The sequence below is a fragment of the Nicotiana attenuata genome, unplaced genomic scaffold (genome assembly GCF_001879085.1).
Source record: "Nicotiana attenuata strain UT unplaced genomic scaffold, NIATTr2, whole genome shotgun sequence".
NCBI lineage: Eukaryota > Viridiplantae > Streptophyta > Magnoliopsida > Solanales > Solanaceae > Nicotiana > Nicotiana attenuata.
This window is the reverse complement of record NW_017670469.1, coordinates 244,631-261,584: the sequence shown is the minus strand read 5'-3', so window position 1 is coordinate 261,584 and position 16,954 is coordinate 244,631. Positions and strand designations below refer to the sequence as shown.

At 40.2% G+C, this 16,954-nt stretch overlaps 1 non-coding gene across 1 annotated transcript; it reads left to right on the top strand.

The window, feature by feature from the left end:
* The first annotated feature begins 15,414 nt into the window (after positions 1 to 15,414).
* TRNAC-GCA lies at positions 15,415 to 15,486 on the top strand. The gene has a single exon. It is a non-coding gene; the product is annotated as a tRNA-Cys (tRNA).
* The last annotated feature ends 1,468 nt before the right edge of the window (positions 15,487 to 16,954 follow it).

Below are 16,954 nucleotides of genomic sequence, written 5' to 3'. Positions count from 1 at the left end.
AATCTCGTCTCACCCAGTACTAACTGCTCAGGCAATAAGCCACCCTGATCATGATCAAAAGTCTCATATGATGCCGTAACGTGCCAATAGGCTGCAAGCTCGAACGTGATACATAAGGAAAACGAACTCAGGAAGGGACTACTCAACTCACGCAACTAATATGAACTCTCCTCAGAAAATGGGAAACAAAACACACAAAAACAGATATGGGGAATTGTACTCAACATCACACTGTTGCGGCGTGCAATCCGATCCAAACAACATACCCATGGTGGCGTGCCACCCGATCCACACATAAAATTCGCATAAGGAGATACACGCCGAGCTAAATTGCTCATTACAACAAAATACTGAATATCGGTCACAAGCACGCTAAGTGCATAATACCATCCCTGGGGAGACATATAGTGCCATATGCTAACAAGCTCAAGCACAACTGAGGTGCGATATATGTTCTGAAACTAAAGAGCCATCCTGCTCACATAACACCATCGCTACGCGGAATCTCAACACATAAGAAAATTATCGAGCCGTTCACAACTCACACGGCACAATATAGCATTACATGAAATAGCCGACGATGAAATAACATCCAACGTCCGAATACTCCTCCATAAGGAGCACTATGCTGAAATGAACATATTTGGCCTAATATAGAGCCCATATTCATATTTAAATCCATCCACAGACCTCAAGCCGATTCTGATTGCACCGTAAAAGGCAAATAACCTTTCAAGGGTACATAAGTACCCCTTTTTCCTATAACTCACGAGAACAACCATCATAACCGGAGTAAGCCTCCACAGTCCACAATCCAATAAATCGAGTGCCCTTTAGGCATAAATTCTCAAATTAGTGACATTACCACAATCTGCATACTTCGTTCAAATTTCGATCAATCAAGTGACTACATGTCACACCTGTACAATCTCCCCGTAAGATACGCTCCCACGACCTTCCGCACCAGATAACCAGTCTGCACATCCATACCACCGGCTGCACTAACGCTGCAAAGCAAATCAAGAGTCCATAACCAGGTTTCAAAGCCTCTTTCACAAAATACCGACCTCAGGTGACGCTGAAGACAATACCAGCTTACTCTAAACATTCAAATCCCTTTCCTGCTCATCCGAGCTCATGACATCCTTGCCAACACCGAACCGCAACCTCGGTTCCTCACTTCCAAATTTTCATACCGCTCATTGCACCTAACATGCCAATATGCGACAGTATAAGAATTTCACCATAACTCCTGAACCACTAATAGAGTATCCACTTCATCATACAGAAACCTTTTACTTAACTCATTCCAAGAGAACCATAGCAATACATGAGTAACTCCTCATAACCGTAGAACATTCAAATCTTCAAGTAGTAGTCTAAACCACCATAACCCCTCCGGGATTCGCCTACACAGGACAGGCCATAATACTTGAAAACTTCCGAATATAATTAATTACGGCGGCCGTCGACTCGCATGTACCGCCACTACTATGCCAATTCAACCATGGCTGACCCATCTAACTTCTTCTAATTCATCCTTAACTTGCCTTTGAGATAATATTAGCTCCTTTCCTTACATCACCAATCTACATCCGCACTCATCTTGAGTGACCCCATTCCATAAGACCACATTGTCTCCAAACCCATGAACCGTTTCATACCCTTCTTGCACGTACATTCGCATCTTCAACTGATGCACCTATTCTGGTAATCCTTCTATGAATCCGAAGTATTTTTCTCTTTTTCCTCCCAATGCTACACTGCAAGTCAAAAACATCATAGAACATTCTGAGCCTATTATCATAAGCTGCTACAAAAGCTCGATTCTTAACCATACTGCGGGCTTGAATCCTTAGGCACCGCATTTTTAACCTTTGAATTCACTAGGACCGTTGTTAAGAGTCATCCCCTCTGGCTTGGTCCCGAATACAATCAGCTCCAAGGCTCCGCTGACACATGAACACCCATCTCGATGAAGCACCCGACTAAATCACTTCCTTGTAAATCACCTCCATACGAAACACAAATCCCGAGTCTGCCCAAAGCCTGAACATGAGCCAATCAGGCCAACTATAGCACACCTTTACCAATTCCTTTTCTCAAATTAGCACTTATGTTCTTTTCCCTTAGCCGAAATAACTTACCAATACGCCGATAACTTGAAACCTCACAAGAAGATAACCATACAACCCAATCGTAGGGGGTGGGACTCTCCTATTTAGCTTGAAGCCACTATTACACAACTCCAGAACCCAACAAAATTATTTCTTCATTGTGGACTTGAACTAGCACAACCAACCCGCCAAATACCTCGAATCCTTTCTGTAAAACCCTTTATGAATACTCTGAATCATTCACCCCATTCACATGACCGATCTCTTTACCATATAGCTCGTAGAACCCTTCGCAGAAGCTTCGCTAACCACGCGACCGCTGATCTGCTCATAGGAGATAACCCACCTGTGGGAATTACATACCAACATCTCCTAACGACACTGCACGGGGTACAATCACCGTGACATCTGTAATCCATCTTGAGGCCGTGCTCATTCGCCAGCTGCACTAGTCCGTTCTCTTCTTATGGACGTCCACTAAGTACACGACAATATCTTCCGATTCGAAGTCATGTTGTATCCTTCTTCGTATCAAGCAACTCCTTTCTGTTGTATCAAATCTCCCGCCGTGCACTAGCCAATATTTCAAATTAAGCCCGTAGACCCAATCATCATCCACTAAAATTTCCAAATCACTCCAAACTTTCCTCAAAAGGGGTGTAGTCATCCTGCCACTGATCCCATTTGATAGTCTGCCACTCTGCCACTTTGGGCAAACTCACTTCTTTAAGAAACCATTCGACTTCCGCTTTTTACACCTGACCTTCTAGAAGTTGAATTTGGCTCGAAATGGCAAAAGTTGGATTTTTTGGAAAGTTTAACCGAGAGTGGAATTTTTGATATCGGGGTCGGATTTCAATTCCGAAAGTTGAAGCAGGGTTGTAATGTCAAATGTGACCTGTGTGCAAAATTTGAGGTCAGTCGGACGTGATTTGATGGGTTTCGCCATTGGTTATGGAAGTTTGAAGTTTCAAATTCATTGAATTTTGGATTGAAGTGTGATTCGTCATTTCGATGTTGTTATGTGTGTTTTGAGGCCTCCAGTAAGTCCGTGTTATGTTATGGGACTTGTTGGTATGTTTGTACGTGGTCCCGAGGGGCTCGGGTGAGTTTCGAATAGGTTTGGGTTGTATTGCGCTCGTTTTTTTATGTTTCGACGTTGTTTCTTCAAGCATAAATGGTACTACATTAAGCAAATGAGCTCAAATTTCTATTTTTATTGAAGCATTAGATCCTTACCGTAATTACGATAACATCGATTTGGAGTCGGAATTGAGTAAAACTAGTATGGTTAGACTCGTAATGGAATGGGTTGTCGGATCTACTGAGTTTTGTCGGGTTCCGAGGCGTGGGCCCGGGTGTGATTTTAGGCCGGATTTGGAATTTGATATAGGATTGGATCTTTATCATTTGGAATTGTTTCCTTGGGCTTTATTTGATGTATTTGAGTTGCTTTTGGCTAGTTTTGAGTCGTTCGGAGGTCACTACGCGCGTGATGGCATTTTTGGAGCATCGTTTGGCTTGCTCAGTATTGTAATTGGCTTGTTAGAGGCAAGTGTCTTTCCTCACTTTGTTGAGGGAATTTTCCGTCCTATTTGACATTGTTTGCTACATGCGGGGGTGATACATATATGAAGTGACGAGCGTATATGTATGTGACGTGGTTAATCATGCTCGGGGGTAGATTATGTTATAGTTATGTCTTGTAGAACTATGTGACCTTCTTGATTCATGCCTCACTTGACTTCTAGATATTAAGAACATAGTATTAAATGTTAGAAATCAAGACTTAGCCTATTATAACTTGATCAAATTTGATGGGATTCTGAGAATACATTGATGTGTCTAATTCGGTCATCCCTATGCATAATCATTAGTACATTGCTACAACCGATCTTCTTGAGATACTAGATTGTATACTTGTGTTGTGGATCATTTGTGAGATCTGTGGAAGTATTTGAATAATACAGTTCTTGAGGGTTTATTTAACCATTGTTGGCTTGGAAAGTTGTGATTGAGATTTGTTTGGAATTTCCGTTAAAAACACTCCCCTTGATGTTATTTATGCTTCCTACCTCGTTTGTCATTGATATACATATTCTTGGTAAGGAAGAGTGCAAAGCACTAAGGGTGATGTCGTGCCACTGTTTGTACATTATCATGTGAGGGAGAGTGTAAAGCACGAAGGGTGATGCCATGCCATATTATTAAGAGTAAAAGTATGAAAGGTGATGCCGTGCCATGTTATGAGAGTGTAAAGCATGAAGGGTGAGGCCGTGCCATTTTATTTATACTATTATGCTTTTATATCATCGTAAGGTCATGGCACAATGGGTGTTTCCGTGCAGGCGAGGATGAGGGACATGCATTATGTTGTGATATCTGTTTTCCCGTGTATATGTTCGTGTGTTTACCTTGAGCTGTTATTGTCGCAATCTCAGATCTGATGTGACTTGTTGCTATTGTTCTGTCATTTATCTCTATATCAATTGTTGTTGTGTCACTCATATCTTCTGTTGTTTAAATTGCAAATATCATGCCTATTTCCCTGCTTTTATAATTACACTCACGTCGTGTCTATTCTGTTGCACTTTAGTACAAGCCCTTTTTTCTATGTTTTTTCATTCATGCCTCTACTTGTTAACTTGTAAAGATCATGTGTTTCCTTCTTATTTGTTATACCTGTATTTAGGCCTTCGCTATGCTAGTTAGTTGAAGCTGATATTCCTTGTTTCCAATTTCTGTCATCACTCACATGCTTTCCGCTTGGTCTTCTACTGTTGCCCATATGGTTGTCCTTGTTCATTATTGCTAATTGCGTATTTACAACCTTGTAATTCATGTTATCGGTATTTCTGTCATCTGGTTGGTTCTGTTATAAATATATTGGGTGAGGATGAGATAAAAGCACGAAGGGTGTTGCCGTGCAATTGACTTGATTTCTGGGTACATCCCTCATGCTATGAAAGTTAAGAATTGACTGTTGTGGTTTCTTGGTTTCATTCTAAGGAAAGGATTGGTTGAGGTATTTGAGGATGCCAAATTGTGATCTCTGTTAACACTCGGTTATTGTTTTGCCTATCCGTTTTCATGTATTCTTCTCTATTATACTATGGTATAGTTCTATTGCTGATTCGTAATATAAGTTTTATCAGTAAGTGTCTTTTAACTAAAAAGCCACATCACTACTTCGACGAGGTTTGACAAAATACTTACCAGTACATGGGGTCGCTTGTACTAATACTACACTTCTGTACGATGTGTACAGATTTCTGGAGTAGAGTTGCTGGTGAATGTCGGGTGCTGATTCTAAAGATGTTCGCGCATTTTGGATATAGCTGCCTTTTGTCCTAGGTAGCTTAGGTTTTGCTATTCTGTTTATGTATCTTTCAACAGAACTTTTATTTATTCGTACCAGCTTTGTAAATTCCAAGTCTTAGAAGCTCATGAGTCGTACTACCAGTTCTTAGGTCAATTTGTAAACGTTCAGCTAATTCTTTGCTGTTTTCCTATAATCTCTTTTGGATTGTATTTTCTATTATTGGCTTACCTAGAGGATCGAGTTAGGTTCCATCACAACTAGTGGTTTTTGGGTTGTGACAAGGTGGTATCAGAGAAGTAGGTTCGTATGTTCTACAAGTCATGAGCAAGTGTCCAGTAGAGTCTGCGGATCGGTATGGTGACGTCCATACCTATCTTCGGGAGGCTACAGGGCATTTAGGAAAAATTTCCCTTTCTTCTTTCCTTATCGTGCGACCCTGCTTCAGCTTGAAAACTACGACTTTGACTCCTCCCATGCTCATATATGGTGTTGTGGACTCAGTATTTGTTATATGCCAACGATCGATGATGTTGCAGATAGATTATGATGTGTTGTCTAGCCTCAAAAGCAGATGCAATGTTAAATCTTCTTGTCGATCATTTATGGTATGAGGCGGGTTCATATGTCTGGTTGGTAAGCACATATTTGGGAAGATTGGCTGGTGGCCTGGCTATTGTGACTAAGGTGGGTTCATGGAAAGGTGTCGATTTGAGTATAGCCGTTGGGCCATCTCCTGCATGATGAGTTTGGATCGTGTGTCTCGTGTGAGGTTTCCATCCGGTGGAGTGCATATGTGATCATTTCAGAGCATTTGGGGAAGTTGTTTGACTGTTGCAATGATGGGTAAGCGCTTGGCAGAGTATTCCGGGTGTTCAATGATCAGTATTCCATGAGTTTTTTAAGTATTCAGCTAAATAATCATGCAGGATCGGGGCATGCTGTGAAGATATGGTACTTTAGGGTGCCAATGAGGTGATCTATGGCTTCGAGCTAAGTGGTGGATTCTGCTAATGACGATCGAATTGTAAGGTCATGGACCGTATCAGTTTCCGGACCGAGATATTGCTTGGTTATTTCTTTGAATGGTCATATGTTGGTGAAGCACGGGTTGCTCGACGCGTATTAGTTGTGTATTGGAAATCAGAGTAAGATGAGTAGTTATCGAGAAGGTTTTGGAGAGTTCCGGGTATCATGTAGCCTTTAAGGATCTTTGAATTTTCCTGCGGGCAGGCTTGAAAACGGTAGCCCTTGTCAAGGAAGGTCTACATGTCAATATTGAAGTGATGCAAGAAATGGCTTCGGGTTCCCAGGAAGTTCCCTCAGGGCGGTCATATCGAATTGAGTTACTTTTGAGTTGGCAGTCTGCACGACTCGATTGAGTTAGAGGCGACTAGTTCTGACTACTCGATTATCTGTTACTGAGTTTCAGAGAATTTATCATGGTTATGACCATGATCGGAGTCGAAGTTTTCTATATGTATAGAAGCTATATTGCGTGTGGTGGAGTTCTCCTGGATTGAGTTAAATGAAAGATTCTCTGGTGATGAAGTGTTCAATTTCCTTATAGTTCAGAGTTGACTATGAGACTTTCGTAGTGTTGCGAGTTAGCATGTAAGAGGCGATGCGCCGTGTGGGGTTGAAAGGTTACATGTACAAGGATGCAGATAGTTTTGGAGGGAAGGATATGAGTTCTTGATGACACGGTCGATTTCGGGTGTTTAAGGTCTTGCTGGCACTATATATTTCCATCAGAGGAGAGTTCGCATGTTGGCAGGTACATTGTGTTTTGACTTATGAGTATTTTTTCGCAAGGTGAGGGGGTATGAGTTACATTGGATATGAAGATTATGGTGTTCGTGAGGCTCAGAGACAGGATGTTCTCGTTGGCAGACTATTCTTTGATTGCGAGTTGTGAAGAAATGTCAAGGATTGGATGATGGATAATAGGTAAGGTTAATTGCATGTTTGGGGGATGATCGAAAATTGGGTTGGGGTTGCTTTTGAGCCTAATGAGAATGTGTATTCTATATCGGATCGGACCTATTTGTTCTTACGCAGTTGTTACCGTATGTATATCATCGGGCGGAATGGATGTTATTCGCACCTTGGTTTATGTTATATGTTTCTCTCTTATACTATGGAGGGTTGTGAGGGTTACATGATTATTCGCACGCATATTGTGATTCAATTTAGGACTCATGGCATTATGGGCAAGGCGACCTTCGTGATGTTGATTTGTTTATAGGAAAATATAACTTGTCCTTCTCAGTATTGTTTGTTCCTAATAATATTTTCCACAGTTATATTTTTGTGCACTCGGTTGTACTTGATATTGACGCATATGTGGTCATTGAGCCCGAGTATTATGGCTCGTTGGGTACCCTATGTGGATTGATATGATGGGATCGGGTTGCACGCCGCAATAGTACAGTGATGAAATGTGACTCTTTATTCCTATTTCGTATATTTTGCTTTCACCTTGTCGGAACTAGTTCATAGTAAAATGCTAAAATTTTCTTGCCTGCTTAACTTGCTTAGTAGTCTTCTTATTTTGTTTTCTTACTGTTATCTGCCATGTCTGAATTATTAATTATTGGTGAACGGAACCGGGTTGCGTGGGGCTCCATATGATTATTGTTGGCACTTGTCGGCGGGGCTGCTTGTATTGGCTGAGATGAGGTTTCTAGACCTGAGATTTGCGCTATTGTATTGGGATGAGGAAGGTTTGGAAGAATAACACTATATGCTGTTGAGGATTTGGACAATGGCCCTGGTCGGGCGAGTGAGTTTCTTGGCTTATTGATCAGATGAGTGGTTAAGAGGTTATGCGTGTTTCTTTCACCATCGGTAGGGTATGAACGATAAACGAGGTTCTAACCGATAGGAGGTTTGATACCGGCACCGAATTTGTTTTTTGGGCAGTAATGGTGGTCATCAGTTCCTACTGTGAGTGCCAAAGTGTTGGGTATGTCATGTGATTACATCTTGGGTTATGGTTATGTCTTGATACAGCTTGTTCAGGCTTATAGAATGGGCATACGAGGGATTCGAGTCTCGTAATGAACTCCGGATGATAGAGATTGGGTTCTAAGGTTTAAGGACCAAGGTTGAAGTAAAGATCTCTAGTTATGTTGTGTTGGCGGGCTTATATGGAGGAGGGTGACATGGGATCACCCCGGTTTTATGCTTAGTAAGGTTACACCGTGATTTTATAGCTTTAGAATGACTCCTGGCACGTTTGAGGATGAACGTATGTTTAAGTGGTGGAGGATGTAACGACCCGACTACTCGTTTTGAGCATTTGCATTCCGTTCAGCTATTTGAAGTCTTGAGCAGCATCATATGATGTATTATGACTTGTCGTCGGCTCTGGTTTTCAGGTTATTCGGGACTGATTTGGAAGAATGATTCTCAACTAGGGAGCTTTAAATTTGAAAGAGTTGATCGAGTTTGACTTTTTAGTATTTTATCACGACCCAAACCGATGGGCTGCGATAGGCACCCGGTACCTTACTCAACCAAGTACCAACGTAACGTATTCTTCTTATTACATCATCATGGGTAAATGGGCCAGAAGGGTTGTCATGAGGCAACAAGAATAAAACATGAGGGAACACTCGACATAAAACGACCCAACCTGATATACTGACTTATACATATGACGTACGGGCCAATAACTTAAAATAATCGCTCGTACTCTGAACATAGCCGACAAGGCCATACAATCTTTCATATATATGACATATGTCTACAAGCCTCTAAGAGTACATAAACGTCATAACGCTGGGACAGGGCCCCGACATACCAATCAATACATGTCTAAATCATACTAACCAAATAAGTAACTCCGGAGCAAATGCGAGCGCACCGGCATCTTCCGTTGAGCTGATAGCCTACTTGGAGGACTCTTAACCTGTCTATTGGACCTGAGGGCATGAAACGCAGCGCCCCCAGGCAAAAAGGATGTCAGTAAAGATGATGTACCGAGTATGTAAGGAATGAAAATCCATAAATAATATACATGAGAGAAACATGGAGTAAAAGACTCAACATGTATATCTGGATAGCTCTGTGAATCATTTATATTATAATGTCATGCATATGCGTATAAATGTCATACCATGCATGGGTATATGCATTCATAACGTCATCAAGGCTCTGAGGGCATCCCATTATATCATCTTGGCCACTTGGCAAATCATCAACGTATACCAGCTGATCAGGTGGTGGCGCGTATATAACGCCATAGCCTTTTTTCCATATCCCATAGACATATATATATATATATATATATATATATATATATATATATATATAACGTCATCTGGTCATGGGTTAATGTAAATGAATGCAATGCATGAGAAGTACGTCAATAAAATATTTCGGAGTGGCATAAGACTATTATGCCTTTGATTAATATCATGAAATAAACTTTATCAACTTACATATTTTCTGAGAATATGACACATGGGGAATCAAGAACATAAGCATATCTAGTATTTCTATGAATAGAGTCATTTATGAAAATTGTGCATTTGCTCGTTTCGTTTGTGTCGTATAGATCATGCCAAAAGAAATAAGGGATAGCCTTAACATACCTGAGCCAATTCTCTTGACAATCCCTCTAACACACGTCAGTTGTGACAAATAACATAACCGCAGATCGATGTATGGAAGAATCCGTATGATATTCTTGAGAAAGATTATACCGTGCTCTCTTAGAATCGCAAAATCTCGTTGTGATTACATAGAATAACTTCGTTGCAAATCTCTTAAATTTGCAAATACATATTGAAGTTTCATCCATTTGCCTTCAATCCATATAGAATTGCAAATCTCTTCAAATTGCAAATGTAACATATGTATCTTAATGATTTATGTTGAAGTCTTTATTAAAGAGAGTGGGACCCACTCTTTGTATGACTAAGCCACATAGTCATCTTAATTATGCCAACTTTCTTTGTGAGTTAAGACTCACTATCTTAGCCTCTTTGGGCTGCCACGTATTAGCTCATCCATTCCTAACCAATTAACATCTTAATTAATTGTTCATCTCCCACCAAAATCAATAATTACCCGATTATCCACATAATTAAGAATTATCTCAAATTACTTAAAATACTACTCACTTTTAACATACCTTATACACCTTACTTACATGGTCATGTGGTACCTTGTATGGCACTAGTCCATAAATACCGGGTATTTTAGCTCGGGCTGTATTTTATCCCAACATGTCAAACTTTGACAAAAATTCATTTTCTTTAATTTGCTTACCCTCTCACATTCACAAATTTACTCATTACTTGTTGAAATAGTATAATGCTTATAATCTAAAAATATTCTCATTCCTGAACTTACGTCGATTAGCTTACGACGAAACTTTGAAAATGCGGAATGTAACATCTTATTTCCGAGCTTATATCAATTTACTTATGGCGTACTTCCACATACGAAAACATGGGGTGTAACATCATGCCCTCCTTTGAAATATTCGTCCTCGAATGTTAACTGATGCACTTATCATATTCATGACATATGTGTATCTAGGCAGCTGTTCTGTGAATAATTTCAAAGGCTAGGGCATTCTCCCCTTTAGGCCTCTTTCTCACACCACAACTTATGGTCTAAACCCTTCCAATCTCGTAACTGTTGCTACCTTCTATCATGCAGCCTGTACGACTCTGACCTTGTAAGTGCGCCTATGCGACTCTTCTCCCCTTTTTCCTCCAGCTTTTAGCCTATCTCTAGGCCTCACTTTGTAAACATGTACAGAGCTTGACAAGATGTCCCTTTGCGCGTTGGCTATGTCCTTTTCGGGTCGTGGTATTGATGCTGATCGGCTTAGAAATTTTCTATAGTTCCTATCAAAGATGAGGGAGTTCCACAACTTGTTGATCTGACGAATGGTTATGAGTTTCGGCGTGTTTCTTTCATCATTGGCAGTATATGAAGGTGTTAGAACGAGGCTTTGTTTGATAAGAGGTTTATTACCGGTATTGGGTTGTTTTGAGCAGCTACTGTGATTAGAAATTATCGCTATGAGTATTTGAGTTATGTGGTATATCATGTGATTCCATCTTGGGTTATGACTATGGCTTGTCACAGCTTGTTCAGACTTATACAGAGTGAAGATACGAGATTCTGGTTTTATAGAAAATTTCGGATGTGGAAATTGGATTTAAGTCTTATAAGCTAGGTTGGATTAAGAAATTTTAGTCATGTTGTGTTATCGGACCTATAGGGGATAGGGTGACGTGGATCACCCCTGGGTATATGCATGGTAAGGTTATACAGTGATTGTTTGGCTTTTGGAACAACTCTGGGCACGTTCGAGGACGAACGTATGTAAAAAGTGGGGGAGAATGTAACGACCCGACCAGTCGTTTTAAGCAATTGAACTTTGTTCGGTAGCTTTGGGGCACGAGTAGCTCCGTATGATGTATTATGACTTATGTGAATTATCGTTTTAGGTTTTCAGGTTAATCGGAACAGACATGGAAGAATGATTCTCGGCTTGAAGTTTTAAATTTGAAAGGTTTGATCAAGTTTTGACTTTTTTGTATTTGACCTCGGATTGGATTTCTGTTGGTTCAGTTAGCTCCGTTGGGTGATTTTGGACTTAGGAGCGCGTCCGGATTGTGATTTGGGGGTCCGGGGTAGCATTTTGCTTGAAATGGCGAAAGTTGGAATTTTGGAAAGTTTGACCGGGAGTGGACTTTTTGATATCGAGGTCAGATTTTGATTCCGAAAGTTGGAGAAGGTCCGTGATGTCTAAGGTGACTTGTGGGCAAAATTTGAGGTCATTCGGACGTGATTTGATAAGTTTCGGCATCGTTTGTGGAATTTGGAAACTTAAAAGTTCTTAGGCTTGAATCCAAGTGTAATTTGGTGTTTTTATGTTGTTTCGAGTGATTCGAAGGTTCGACTAAGTTTGAATGATATTATGGGATGTGTTGGTATGCTCGGTTGAGGTCCCGAGAGCCTCGGGTGAGCGGGTGGTTATCGAATCACCATTTAGCTTTGGAAGTTGGAAATATCGGATATCTGGTGTTGGAAAGTTGCAGGTCTCGCATCTTGGAAGTGTGGCCGCGGAGGGAATTTCACAGACCGCGATGGTACTGTGCGGCCGCGACAGTTGAGGTCTCAGGGCCAGCGATCGCGATGGAAATTATGCGGACCGCGGTGGAGAGTGTGTGGCCGTAGTAAGAAATATGCGGACCGCGGAATAGAAGTCTAGAGGGCACTATACAAGCGAGGTTTAGGGTTTTATTTCACATTTTGGACTTTGAGAGCTCGGTTTGAGTCAAAATTTTGGGAGTTTTTCAAGGAAATCATCTGGGTAAGTTATTCTAACTCGATTTTGGCTAATAATCATGAATATATCATTGATTTCATCATTTGATTAGTAATTTGGGATGGAATTTGGGGGGGGGGGGAATTTGTGGAGCTTCATAAAATGAACTTTTGAGATTTGAAAGCCGATTCGAAGTCGGAATTGAGTGAAACTAGTATTGTTAGTCTCGTAATTGAATGGGTTGTCGGATTTTGTGAGTTTTGTCGAGTTTCGAGGCGTGGGCCTAGGTGTGATTTGACTTCGGATTTGATTTGTATCGTTTATAATTGCCTCATTGGGTTTTATCTGATGTATTTTGAGTTGCTTTTGGCTAGTGTTGAGCCGTTCGGAGGTTGCTACGCACGTGATGGCATTCTTGGAGCATTGCTTGGCTTGCTCGGCATCGGAATTGGCTGGTGTAAGATAAGTAACTCTTCTAAACTTAGTGTTGAGGGTATGAAACCCTGAATTATGTGTTGTTTGATTGGTGTTGAGGTGATGCACATGCTAGGTGACGGGTGTGTGGGCGTGCACCTTGTGAATTGGGACTCTGTTGTTCCCAGGGCATTAAATAGTGGCCCTATTCTTGTTGATATCTGTATTTTCACCATGTGATTAAGTATCTGAGCTGTCGAATCATGCTAGTTATCATGCTTAGGCTTTATGCTGTTATTGTTGGGGCCCATAGTGGTCGTTTCTTGCTGTTATCTCATTGATTACAATGATATATCGTACTCAGTCGCATTCATGCATTCATATCATATCTTAGTCTCAGTTGTTACTTATTGATACATCATATCATTGTTCCGGGTCAATTTTCATGACATTGTGAGCCCGTGGGTGAGATTGGAGAGTGATGACTGAGTGAGGCCGAGAGCCTGATTATGAGTGACAGTTATGGGATCGGGTTGCAGCGGTTATATTGATGATTATGATAGCGCTAGGGCTGTAGGAGCCCCTCCGGAGTCTGTAACACATCCCCAGTGAGCGCGAATGATATTATTGAGGGATGGATTTCCCTGGACATGGATTTGTCCGAAGTATTGATATATGAAGATGGATTTCTCCACAGGGATGGATTTCCCTTTTTCCTCGGTACCGAGTGACGTCTAGTCACTGTTGAGTATGTTCCGGGATGGATTTCCCTAGGCCGTATGGGCCATATACGGTACCGGGTGGTTGAGCAAATATACATCATTGAGGGATGGATTTCCCTGGGCATGGATTTGTCCGAAGTACTTGATACCTGGAGATGGATTTCTCCACAGGGTTGGATTACCCTTTATCCTCGGAACTGGGAGACTTATAGTCAGTGTTGTATATGTTTCGGGATGGATTTCCCTGGGCCATATGGGCCATATACAGTACCGAGCGGGTGAGTGGGATGCAGTGAGGTTGAGTACTCTGAGAGTGTGAGTACATGATTCATCTCTGATGTACATGGCATTGGCATGCACATATGGCATACATGCATAGATACGCATTTTTCCTCATGTTGTACGGTCTCACGTCATTCATGACTTCTTACATGCATTGATATGTGGCTATAGAGAGGTATTTCACACTTGTTAGTTGAAAAAGAAAATGAAACATGTGTAGTTATTGTGGAAAGAAATTTTCAAGAAAACATTACAGGTTTCAAAACTTACTCATATTTTTTAACGATTTCGGTAGAGGAATTGGGCTTTCATTTGTATACTTGGAAAGTGGAACTGTTTTCGGAAAACTATGAAAAGGCTGAGCACCTTATTTTTGAGCTATTTCTTTACTTCTTTGTTGTACACTGTATGAATTACTGTTGGATTATTTGTGTTGGACCCGACCTATGCATCAGCTCATCACTGCTTTCAACCTATGGTTAGGTTTGTTAATTTTTGAGTACATGAGGTCGGTTGTACTCATACTGTACTTCCTGCACATTGCGTGCAGATCCCAGATGTTGAGGTTGCTGCAATCAATGGTTGTTGGATTTGGAGGCGTACTTGTGTTCTTGTTGTAGCTGCCTCTCGTTCACGATAGCCTTAGACTTAGAAACTCTGTTTATATAATTTTCGAACAGAAGATGTATTTTTTTCATATTTGCTTTGTAAACTCTATTCTTAGAAGCTCATGATTTGTACTACCAGTCCTTGGGGAATGTATAAGAATTAAATAATTCTATTGTTTAAATGTTTCATTAAGTTAAATAGAATTGGATAATTGTTAATTGGCTTACCTAGCGGGTTAGGTTAGGTGCCATCACAATTGGTGGATTTTGGGTCGTGACAATCAAGTTGTATTTTCTAATGTCATTAGGTTGGAAAAAATTTGGATATTCAAATCCAAGAATCATTCATGCATTCTAAGTCAATAGATAATGGTTTCGATTTTTAGAAATTTGAATTTTGGATTTGCGACTGAAAATCCACATTTGATTTTTCAATAGAAAGGTAAGAAAAAGCATTGAACATTATGAATTTGGAGATAGACTCAATCGGAATTGAAAGGATGAATCAAACCCAATCAAAAGGGAAAAAGGATTAGGATTTCTTTGACTTTTAGGAAAAATTAAGGAAAACATAACTCAAGGTGCAAGTACAATAAAAAAGCAGTTCAGTAATCCGGGAAAGTTTTCATCAATTTTGTATTTGTAGCATTTTGGCGACATGGCCGAGTGGTAAGGCAGAGGACTGCAAATTCTTTTTTCTCCAGTTCAAATCTGGGTGTCGCCTGATCAACAAAAAATTCGAAATCTCTTCTTTTCTCCTGTTCTGTTGATATAACCCGCCGAATGATTCCCTAGCAGAAGCAGAGAAAGCAGACTGTCGATACTTGTTTGTTTCTAAACATATGGTCTGAGGGTTTTTCTATAAAATTGTAAATATTATTGCATTGCATATTTAGGCTTCAAGGAAATACTCGAATGCTAGAGGGGCTATCAAGACCTCGCAATTACCTTCTACTACAAATCAAAATTTTCTATTATTAATGCATTGTACAATGACTGGACCTTGAATTAGATAGGAGAGCCCAATAGGAAATCTAAATAGTTATAGAAGGGGGCGGAAGATACTTTATTATATACGAGGAACTCACAAAAATCTCTGAGTGCTCAAGCATCCAATCAATTGAAATGAGGGTCAACCAAAAAAAAAGAATAGGACCTATTATTCCTACATTTTCCATTAGTAACATTCCCTTGAGATGTTACTGCAGATTTTGCTTGTGTTTGATCTTCGCGATTAGAAATCATATAAGAATTTCTTATAAAATGAGTGGATTACTTGGATTGTTTTATTAATAGCCTTCGTTTTTTTTTTTTGACTTTATGCCATTGATTTCACTATTATTAGTGAGGAATAATTGAACAATTCCTTTATATTTATAGAGATAGGGGACATAATTCACATGGATATAATAAGTTTTGCTTGGGCTGCTTTAATGGTAGTCTTTACTTTTTCCTTTCACTCATAGTGTGGGTAAGAAGTGGACTCTAGGGGTCCTACTAATTGAGTTAAGGAAGAAAACTGTATCAATATCAATTGCTTTCTAGATCGTTAAAGTGATCGAATCTTTGGACGTCCCAAAAAAGATATGAGGTGCTCGAAAATGGTCGAAGTAGTTGAATAGGAGGATCACTATGACTATAGCCCTTGGTAAGTTTACCAAAGACGAAAATGATTTATTGATATTAGGATGACTAGTTACGGAGGTACCGTTTCGTTGGTGGTCCGGCCTATTTCTCTTTTCTTGTGCCTATTCCGCTGTAGGGAGTTGATTCACATGTACAATCTTTGTATCTTCATGGTATACCCATGGATTGTCCAGTTCTTATTTGGAACCAAGGAGAAAATATAGAATGGGCATGAGGTAATAATTCTATATTGATTCTAATTAATCCATACGCTCCTATTTTTAATAAAAGTCCGACGAGAAGCATACAAGTACTGTAATGTGTTTCTCCATGGGTATCCGGTAACCATGTGTGTAGGGGGATAATGGGCGATTCAACAGCAAAAGCAATAAAAAATCCAATATAGAATATTATTTCTAAAACCACAGGATATAGTATTAACTGATGTTTCAAAATCTAATGCTGCTTCATTAGAACAATATAAAGCAACACCCGAAACTCCCATTAAGAGAAAAACAGAACCCCTCGCCGTGTACAAAATAAATTTTGTCACTGAATACAGACAT